This window comes from Capsicum annuum, chromosome 1 (genome assembly GCF_002878395.1).
Source record: "Capsicum annuum cultivar UCD-10X-F1 chromosome 1, UCD10Xv1.1, whole genome shotgun sequence".
Classification (NCBI taxonomy): Eukaryota; Viridiplantae; Streptophyta; class Magnoliopsida; order Solanales; family Solanaceae; genus Capsicum; species Capsicum annuum.
The window spans coordinates 253,662,561-253,673,827 of record NC_061111.1 but is presented as its reverse complement, the minus strand read 5'-3'; the positions used below and the strand labels follow the sequence as shown (position 1 = coordinate 253,673,827).

The 11,267-nt window shown below is 33.1% G+C and overlaps 1 long non-coding RNA gene across 1 annotated transcript; it reads right to left on the bottom strand.

The window, feature by feature from the left end:
* Positions 1 to 1,883: 1,883 nt before the first annotated feature.
* Positions 1,884 to 7,763, bottom strand: LOC107852735. Its single transcript, XR_007049017.1, has 2 exons — positions 7,544 to 7,763; positions 1,884 to 6,955 (listed from the first exon to the last, which is right to left on the bottom strand). It is a non-coding gene; the product is annotated as an uncharacterized LOC107852735 (long non-coding RNA).
* Positions 7,764 to 11,267: the final 3,504 nt, after the last annotated feature.

The following is an 11,267-nucleotide window of genomic DNA, read 5'->3' as shown; positions in this document are numbered from 1 at the left end:
CTTACAAATGTTGCTTGAATTACCAAACAAGAAAGTTTGTCTCCTGACAAATACCGATTGAATTACCAAACAAGGAAGTGTGTCTCCTTACAAATACCGCTTGAATTACCAAACAAGGAAATGCATCTCCTTACCAATATCGCTTAAAATTTTTAAGGAAATACGTCTCCTTGAGAAGGAAGTGTGCCTCCTAGAGATCTTGAATTATGAGTTTTACCATGGTTTTGACTACCAAACTAGTGCAACAACATTGCCTCTTGTATTTATAGAAATGAGAAATTATGGCCTTTGATGTTTAGGCTCTGAAATCCTTGATCTGAATGTAACATGTGTTACTGTTTCATACAAAGAAAACTTGTTAGTTTAAAAACATGGTAGCTGGTTTGTAGCTTTGGCTTTCCTGAAAATCGCTCTTGCCCCTATCACATTAAATCTTGCTTTCAACCATTAGCATGTGTCATTGACCTGCTGCATCATTGGACCCAACTCAGATTATTTAAGAGCGATTCTGAAACAGATACAGTATCTCTGTTTTGTCATGCTTCTCAGATAAACCCTTTGAACCTTGGTATTTCCATGAGTTCCCAGACTTCTCGGTTGACAAAACTTTCTGCATGCCTTATTTCTGCTCACAATCATGTCTCTTTCATGTGTCGGCCTTTTGTCTTGCTTTACACAATTAAAGAAGCTGGTAGTCAGTTTTGAAGTCTTTTCTCACTTGTTTTGATATGGACTTGACTCAAAGACGAGAAAAAAATGACAATAATTTTTTTTATTTTTTGGATAACTGACTCAAGAAAGATAAAACAAAAATAAAGAGAAGAAAGAAAAGAAAATGAATGTCCCTATTTGAAACAATGAAACAACAATTTATCTAAAAATGACAGTCAACTCTAATGATTATGCTATGTATTTTGGAATAAGTTACTTGATCTTTCCATTCAAAGTTTTTACCAATTGTTCTTGAGTTAATGACCCTAAAATTGAGTTACTTGCTTGGACCCATTGCATTCGGAGAGCTCATTCGGCTAGCGGCACATTGAAGGATTTTCGCCAACAAACCTCTCTCATTTTTCTCTCAACTCACCATCTCTTTATGGTGCCCGTGAGGGTTTTCACCAATAAGACTCTCTCATTTTTATTTCTCTCCTGATTCCACTAAGGAAGACAAGTAGTTCCCAAAATGCGTCATTACATTCATTGTATGCTTAGCCTTAACATTTTCACAGATTGATCTGAAGGTCTTTCTTTGATTGTAACTTGAATTTTGGGGCCCAAATGACACTTAAAGTGGGGTAGGACTTACAACTTTTGGAATCGACTCAAGCAATGAGGAATAACTCATGCCCCAGTTTTTTTTGACTTTGGAATCAACTCAAAAAATGAGGATTAACTCATGCCCCGATTTTTTTACTGGGCAATTCTAAATTATTTATTTGGTTGGACCAAGCCCCGGGTAGGGCAGCCTACGTATCTTACCCCCGAAAGAGGAGAATCAGGTCACGCGTAGTTCTGACCGCTTGTCCTTTCACTTGATTCTATTTTTTTTTTTGAAACTTTTTCTCTTTGGGACTTTTCTGACATAATTTTTCTTGACACTCATTTTTCTTTCTTTTTTCGACACATTTTTTTTTTGAATTTTGTTGACTCTATCTTGATTTCAAAAGAGGGGTATGAAAGAAAATAACACTAAGGCCCAAATAGGGTAAACAAATGATGACACAATGTTTGGATAGCAGAATGAAATGCCTTCGTCATATCAATTCTTGAAAATGCTAGTACATAGCATGCAATGCGAAAGTGCACAATCAAGATCACTAATGAAATGCTTTACAACACGAACTTGCCCCGGGCATATGTGCCACCTCTTTTTCTACACTTTCCCAACATACAACTCCACTTTGTTGTACATTCCTCATGCTGAAGGACTCATGACTTCGTGGAGCTAATTTTCTTCCTATTTCTCTTGATATAGAGATCACACGTCCTCTATTTGACCTAATTAGGACCTGCCTTTCGATCGATGACCAAGTTGTTCTTGTGATTCTCAAAATAATTGTCTTAACTTTTCACCAAATATCTTAGCACTCTATCTATTTTCTCATATGCTCTCTTTTCTAACTTTAACCCTTTGATTTAATGTTCATGCTTAGACTGAATTTTAAGATCTGGCTGAAAATTTCACTAACATGTCATATCACCAGAGTCAACATAAAATGTACTATGTAAAGAAAATAAACAAACAAAACATATTTAAAACACAAAGAAAAATGGGACACTTCATTTAGTTGAAACAAAAAATAGAAGGGTTTGAACATAAACAGCAAAAGGATAAAATAAGATAAATCCCGAACTACAACCCTGAAATAATTCGGACAATAGAAAATAAAACAAAACAAGCTACCAGATCTCTTCCTAGTAGGGGAGAGGGGTGACTTCTCAATTGCTCAGCCTGACATCTTAGCCACTGATTTGCATATCAGCATGACTAGAGCTTTCCTCGCTATCAATGTTCTGCACCATGATTGATTTATCTTGAATCATTTTTCAATTTTTCTTTTCAAATCACGACAATCTTCAATACTGTGACCCTAAACATCAGAATGATATGCACATCGTAAATTAGGATCAAAACTTCTTGAGTGTAGGTCAGGAGTATACCCAAGAAGAGGAGTGATCATGCCCTACTCTACTAATCTCTGGAATAAACTTACATACGACTCTCCAATTGGTGTGAAGCTATCCGTCGACTTCTGTCTCATTTCATTATTTGGCTTAAATTGAAAACCAGGCCTTGAAGCGCTTCGGTATATATGTGGAGTTAGAGGATAACTCGGCAGAGTTGGTGCGTGCCAGCGTGGGTAAGATGGGGGTTGAACATATGGTTGCGCATTATACACTTGATATGGAGATGGGAGAATGGAATATAATGGATTTTGGGAAAGATCCTGTGAAACTTGGGCATAAACTTTTGGGCTTGAGCCCGTGGGTAACGATGGTATGGTCCTCTTGCTCGTGCCTATTGTCCAACTATAATGGAAGATGCATCTTCCTCATTCTTCTTTCCTCCAACACTTCCCGAACCTATTTAAATTGCTTGAGTAGTTGCTTTCAATATTGCAAAACTCACAATGCGACCGATCTTAATTTCATCCTCTATCATCTCCCCTATTTTGAGGACCTCAAAAATGGTTTGTCTAATGCAGGTAACAAGTGTTGATAATATGTTTCATCCTGCGTTTGAATAAATGCCTCCGCTATCTTACTTTTTTTCATTTGTGGTTTCACCCTAGCAGCTTGTTCACGCCATCTAATCGCATACTCTCTGAAAGTTTCAGTACTCTTTTTCTTCATATTAGTCAGGGATTTCTTATCAGGAATCAACTACATATTGTATTGAAATTGTTGCATGAATTCATTAGCAAGGTCATCCCAGTTGTTCCACTTGTCGATGTCTTGGTCAACAAACTATTCTGAAGCTAGACCTAAAAGACTCTCACCAAAATATGCCATGAGTAATTCTTCCTTCCCTCCAGCGCTCCTTAACTGGTTGCAATAGCATCTCAAATGTGCTACAGGATCACTATGTCCATCATACTTCTCAAACTTCAGCATTTTAAAACCAAGAGGAGGATGTACACCAGGAAACATGCACAGATCTTTATATGAGACACTTTTATACCCCCCAAGTCCTCACAAGTTTTTCATAGTCAGTTCCAAACTTCTCAATTTTATGGCCATTTCCTCTTGTTCTTCTGTCATAATAGGCTTCTTAGTATTAGGAGGAAATTCAGGCAGTTGAGGGCAGTCGTAAGGACCAGTCGACTTAAATGTGGGCTCGAGAGCATAATGCAGATCACTAAAAATATTCAATACAGGGTCGCTTGTAGAGTGAGGAATCACAACCGTTGGATTGACATTAAAAGCAGGAGATTTAGATGGGAGTAGGACTACTACAAAAGCATGAACAGCAGGCGGAGCCGAGCATGTGGTAATTTTGTATTGAGGAGTGAGGAGATGAATATTGGAAGTGTTTGGATACTGTTGCCCCGAAGTAGGTCCTGATGCATGTTGTGGCGTGTCGACCAAAATAGGAAATTGTGCATGTGACACTGGAGGCAAACTAGAAAAATATTTCAGATTATCAGCGGGAGATGGAGGAGGTGGCAACCCATTAGCCCAAACTCGATGCATTTCTATCATTTGCTGCCTTAATTTCCGAATCTCTTCATTAGCTCCTAAATTCTCATTTCCCAAACTCCCTATCTGATTAGTGACAACAAACTCGGTATCCTTGTTGGCCATAACTTTCTCTGTTACTTGATGCAATATAGAGGACCAGCCAAAATGCCACAAACTAACCACCTTAAACTAACTGAACAGGAGATAACCAATGTGTTAGAATTCAACACTTTTTCAAAAACTTTTTTTGTTCTTTTTGAAAAGGTCACCAAACCCTGAAAGGGCGCCTACCCGAAAGAGGAGAATCAGTTGTACGTAGTTCATGAAGTCTTACCAAAATGGTCAATTAAACTTTTTTTTCTTTTTTTTCCTTTTACTTGAAACTTTAAAAAGAAAAGAAAATAACAAATTTTCAAAAGAATTGACGAAAACCTTTTTGAATTTTTTAGCTTTAACATCCCTATACAAAATGACATCTATGATTACCAGAGAGAAATCTTTTTGGGTTTTCAATGTTGAATTTCATACGAAAATGAAACTTGAAACTATTAAAGGAATATCTTTTTGCAGTTTTCTTTTAAAGAAGTATATGACACCTACTCTAATAAAGAGCGAAGAAAATCTTTTTGAATTTTTCAAATAAGATCCCCGAACCAACAATAGGTTGCCTACGTATCTCACTCCCGAGAGAGGAGAATCAGGGGTGCGTAGTTCGTCCAGATTGGACAATTAAGGATTAAATGACAAACTAAACCCTGAATTGAGAGACACAACTAAAGACAGACGAATAAAATTTTTTTTGGGTTTTTAATTAGAAACTAACACCAACAACTATGAAAGAAATTTTTTTTTTGATATTTTCGTTATATAAAAATGTACAAAGCTCCTATTGAAAGGGAAAAAAAATATATTTTTGAAGTTTTTGAATTGTGAATACTTACTAAATAAATAAAAGAATTTTTTTTAACGCTTTTGATTATTTGGGAAATGAGTGCAAAGAGTTAAAACAAAAAAAAAATTGAATTGTGAAAAACAAAAGCCATAAAGAATCCTAAAAACTACCAAATCACTTTTTTTTCACTCTTTTTTCTTCTTTTTTTTTTTAACAATTTCTTGCTTACACACTTTGCTTCTAACACATGTTTTTGCCCAAATCAGTCTGTCAAATGACCTCATTACCCTCAAAGATGCAACATTTAGCACGTAGGGATGCCTTAGAGGTGAGTTTCCTACAAAGGACCAAGTGGGTCCTGCTAGGCTTTAATATGATGCAGATAAGCATAGCCTAAAAGTTGACCTACGCTGGGGTTCACTAACAAGGCTGTTCGAGGGAGCGTATGGTCGATAGTGGCTCATTTAGCTTTTCATCCATTCCATACCAGCCGACGGCTCCCCCTCCTAAGATAAGGGTGGCTCAACTAGAGGTCGTGTACACAGCGTGCACTACGAACTTGTTGCAGAAAGAATGACTCGGGTTATGCACATGATGCCAGATATAAAGCGGTAACACATAGATAAAAACTATAAACAAAGAGCATGCAGACACTCAACAATGAAAAAAAACAATAACACAAAACAACACAAACAACGTTTATACACCCATAATTCCAAATTAAGCCGATACAACTCCAAAAAATAAGTTCGAATTCTAAAATGACTCCCCAATAGAGTCGTCAGAGCTGTCACACCCCTTTTTTTCAACTCCAAAAAGATATCGATTTACGATTATGTTCGAAAGGGTTCTTATTATTAAGAGACAACAGAAAACGATTTGTTTCGAAAAAGGATTGTTTTTACATTTGAAATCAGAGTTGCCACTTGGCATAATCTGGTGTGCCAAGTCACCATTGGAAAATCCTTTTCAAAATCATTTGACTCTTTAAACTGGTTTGCGAATAGAAATTCCGGCTAAGAAATCTGTTGACCGAGGGGAAGGTGTTAGGCACCCCTCGATCCCGTGGTTCGACCATGGTCGCTTGGTGGAGAGTATCGGCTAATTTTGACACTACGAATGTATAAACCACATTAAACACATAAAACAATCAATCAAACCAACAAAACAAAAAAAATTCAAAATTATAATGTCCAGTCCAATTATTACAAACTGGAATAGAAAAATGCAAAAAATAAATAAATCCTATTCTAAACTAGTCCTAGGCTAAACTCCGTTGCTTTACCCGCTGCCTCGGTTCTTCATCACGATCATTTTCCACCAACATAGTACGTCGGGGCATTCCCCGGTGAATAAATACAAATACCTCAGAGCATTCCCCGGCCAAATGAATATACTTTTAAAATGCGGTAAACAAGACATTCAACAAATATTTCAAAGATTCAAATAATCCACCAATTCTAAACTTGCCTACCCGTCCTAATGTTGGTCTGCCCGCTCGACAACATATTACGTTCAATATCAATAATGAATCAAAATACCATAATATTCACTTTTACCAATTTTCAATCTCCGTCCTGATTCATTCTCAATCATATGATTAAGCAAGTCTCAATTAAATCAACCAAACAAACTACGACAATTAAAGAAAACTCAAACATACTATCAAAAATTAATCACCAAACTCAAACATGAATTACACAAATCAACGATATCATCACATATAAAATGAAAAGAGATAGAGTTTGAGAATTTTGACCTTAATTTGAAGATTTCAATATAACAGAAAGAGAATCGCGTTCGAACTCTTAAACCAAACCTCGACAGCAAATAAAACTCCAAACCCGATATTGAGAAGTAAGGATCCGAATTGATTTGAACCTAGAATCAACCACAAACAGATTGAAGAAGATCTATTAAACTAATCAAGACAGAAATTATGAAGAACCGAGAAAAACCATGTCGAAATCCCACCGGAGTCAACTCGAATCTCAATGAAATAAAAAAAATGTCTATTTCAACTGATTTCAATTGTTGGTTCAAATTTTCAGGGGTGAGAGGAATGATTTTCATGGTCGATAGTGGCTAATCCATCGTGTGGAAACGGATTCCGGCGAGATCATCGCCGGAAAGCTTCGATGCTGGCCGGATTCAGCTAAAACCATGGGTAAATAGAGAAAATATGGGAATTTCAGACTGGAACCATCAAACAGAAGAACTGGGCACCGATGACACCGATTTCGGAGAAAATTTCACTGGATATTCTTGAAGAACGACCGGATTTTCACCGGGATACTGTTCCAATTAACCCGTAGACTGTTTTCAGTCCATTTTTATCCATTTTTTCTCACTATTTATTCCTTCTCTTCAATTTTTGTATGTGTGTGCAATTTTTAGCTTGTAGAATCGAAAAACGACCAAAAACAGTATACCGGCGATGAGTTCGCCGAAAAAAAAACTCGAACTCACCTTCTCCTGCTCGATCTTCTCTCTCTGCGCTACTCTCTCTTCGTTACTCTCTCTCCGTGTGTGTGGTTTTTTTTGTGTGTCCATTCAGTGAGGGTGAGTTATGATTTTGTAGATTTTGTTGTTCATGGAGAATGGGGACTCCTTCTATGTGTGAATAATCCTCTTTGCTGTGAGGGCACATTGATAATGATGATGGAGAAAATCTGTGGGGGCCCCTTTGTTTATGTGTCTATCTCAATCGAAAAATAGGAAATATGGTATTGTTAAAAAACACGTGAAAAAAAATGGGGTAGGGTTGTTGGTTGGGTCACGTGGGTAGGGGTATGGGATCGGTGATGTGTTGTTCATTGTTAATTTGTTATTAAGAGAATCTTGAGGATTAGGTTGGTTAGACATTTGTTATTTTTTTTTTATGATATTTTTGTGAGAAATAATCACGTGAGTGAGGGTGTATCATAACGTAAGAGAAAAATGAATAAAATGAATTTCGAGAGGGATAAAATTTGATGTCTACAGTAAGTAAAAACATTGTTAGCCACTTAAAGGATCCACTTAGAAAATATATACAAATAACCTTGAAAAAAAGTGGCTAATAAAGTTCTTTATTGATAAGACTATTGAGTAATGATTATACCATTTAAATATGAAATGATAAATATACCCTTGGTCGTCCTCCAATTCACTCTTCTATATAATAATATATATAAATAATACTAGATATGACGGACCCGTTTGTGGGCTCAATATTATAATTTTAAATATATTTATAGTTATTTAATTAATTTTTTTAAAAAAATAATTATTAGTATTTTTGAATAAACATGATGGAAATGTAAGTAGACATCACACTATGTAATAAAAATATAACTTCTTATTTTTATAAAATCAAATAATAGCCTATAACCTATTTAAGTTTTCATAATCAAAATTAAAATATCGTACATTCTAATGCTTTAACATTGTAATATCTATTTATTAACATTTTTTATAAAATCATACGAAGCAATAAAGGATACTAATCCATACATAAATTAATTTTAAATACATTTAAATTCGTTTTATAGGTGTTTAACAAACGAAAATATGGGCTTATTGGATGAACATTTTAATGAATCAAAATGTTAAAGGATTGTCTTCATGTCTTGTCTTACATACATCAAAAATAGGAGACCAATTTAATATAATAAGTAAGAAATTTCTTTTAAAGTGATTTGTCTACCCGATGAGGAAATCTCAAATAAAGAGAATCAAAAGAATCAACAAAAGTTAACATGATATATATTGTAATAATTTAACACGAGGTAGTTAATATTACATTTTAAATTAGTTTTTAAAAATAATTTTAACAGGTGATTAGTAAATAATTATATTTTCATAAATTATATGTATTGTAAATCTTTGTAATGATATGTATCATGTGAAGTTTTGGAATTATGAAGGAATCTCTTATTGTGTTTGATAGATAAACACCTATTCAATATTTATGAGTATTTTTTATTATTTTACTATAATATAGTAATAGTTACTTTATGAATGTGTTGCCACAATTAATTTCACTTTTTTATCTTTGTGTATTTACTCATCCTCCTATAAATAAACTACGTCTCCCTTATTTCAATTTATATCATTTTGATTAAACATCAAATTTAAGATACATGAAAAACTTCGCAATGTCTTAAATTATCTTTAAAATTAATAAACTTTAAATAGAAGAGTATACATTTGTGGACTTTTTGACAAATGAATCAAATTCAACATGAGTAAAATATTGATAATCTTATAAAATACTAATCAAATAAAAAATGTCAATTCTTTTTAGAATTGATTAAAAAAATATATTATTTGAATTCAGACATAGGATATATTAAAATAGACATTCTGATATAATGCATTTAATATTTTTTTTACTACATATTAAAATAGAGTTATAGTTGAGGTGTGCGCGATCTGTGTGAAAGATTACGTCATTAGCGACATTGAAAAGATCCGAATGAAATAACTATTATACTTACTCTGTTTCATTTTATGTGGCATATTTTGATCAGGCATGGAGATTAAGAAATAAGAAAAGAATTGGTGATGTTTACCAAATTATCCTTTATTAAAAATATATATACTATTATCTTTAATTAAGTGGGACCAATAAGGATAAAAATGCAATTGTCTCTTTAAATGGTTACCAAATAAGAAAAGGTGACAATCTCTTTGGGACCAACCAAAAAGAAAATGGTGATACATAAAATGAGACAGAAGAGTTATCCATTTTTTTATTTAAAATAGAGTTGTGGTGGGGTCCACATAAAAAATTATCCGAAAATATTAGAAAAATTATGAAAAAAATGTTATACCCTTGGTTATATTTGTAAATGTTACCTTAAACATAAATTAATTATCAATAATTTTAGGCAAAAATAATAAAATATAATAATGAATGTTATACTCAAAATTAACTTGTTTATTCCGTGGATTAAGTTAAGAAAAAAGAAAGCTCGTTTGAACACCATAATTTAAAAAAATATTTAAATGAAACAAACTTAAAATATAATTTCTCTTTAAATTTAAATTATTTTTCTCGTTTGAATCAAGTATATTATTTAAATTTACATTTAAGAAAAAGATTGTGACAAATTCTTCTATATCATAATAAAGTATGAAGAAAACTCACGACTTAAATTACTTTTTAAGATTTAACATATTATATTTTAAAATTATTTAGATATTATGAAAAAGTTCAACTTGAAATTATTTTAGAATGATGTGAACTATATGCATAGATAAATGGCTTCTTTTTTGAAATGGGCCGTTTGGCCCTATTTTGATTTGTACAGATTTTAACTTTTCTTTTCTAATAAATGGGCTAATTTGCCCACCTTTCATTTTTTTTTTTTGTTTTTGTTTTTAAAAGGATTGATAAATGTCTTATTGATGTTTGTGTCTCTCTCAATTTAAAAATAAAGACCTATTTTTCGTTTTAATTTGCTTAAAAAAGAATGAACTTTTATTTCTTTAACAATATTTTAATTTTACTTTTTCATGTGTCATGTTTAGAACCACAAAATAAAAGACATTCTGGTCCATTTGATATAACTTTAATTTATGACTACAAGATACAAAAGTTTTCTTTGTTTTTTATTCTCCATATCAAGCTAAAATAGATCATTCCTTTTTAAATGAAGGGAGTAATATATTTTATTATTTTTTATTACCCTACTAAATAATTTACTATAACCAAATGTATAAAGAGAATTTTTAATTCTACTTGTCAGTGTACATTTTATTTGAATAAAGTATTTCACCACTTATAAAAAGGAATAGAAATGAGTATTGTGTTTTAGAACCTACAAAAAAACATTTATAAAAAGTTGTGAAGGAAACTGTGGGGTTCATATGAGGTATTGTACAATTTTGGGATATAATTGATATTTACAAAAAGAGATTTGATTTTTTTCGCCATTAAAAATCAATACACAAACTTTAATTCTTAAAAAATAAACAAACAATGCACCTTCCTTTTTTAAAATGACAAGAATACACTAATCTTGATTTAATTTCAACAATTAATACCTTATCATCTTCCAATAGTCGTAGGAGTTCATTGAGATTCCTTGTTGCAGCTGACTGGCCTTCTATTGATGGTCCCGGGATGTGCTCAACTTTTTTCATCCGGTAATTTTCTACCACCAAATTGGTTCCAAAGTTTTTTCCGACCTCTATAAGCCTGCAT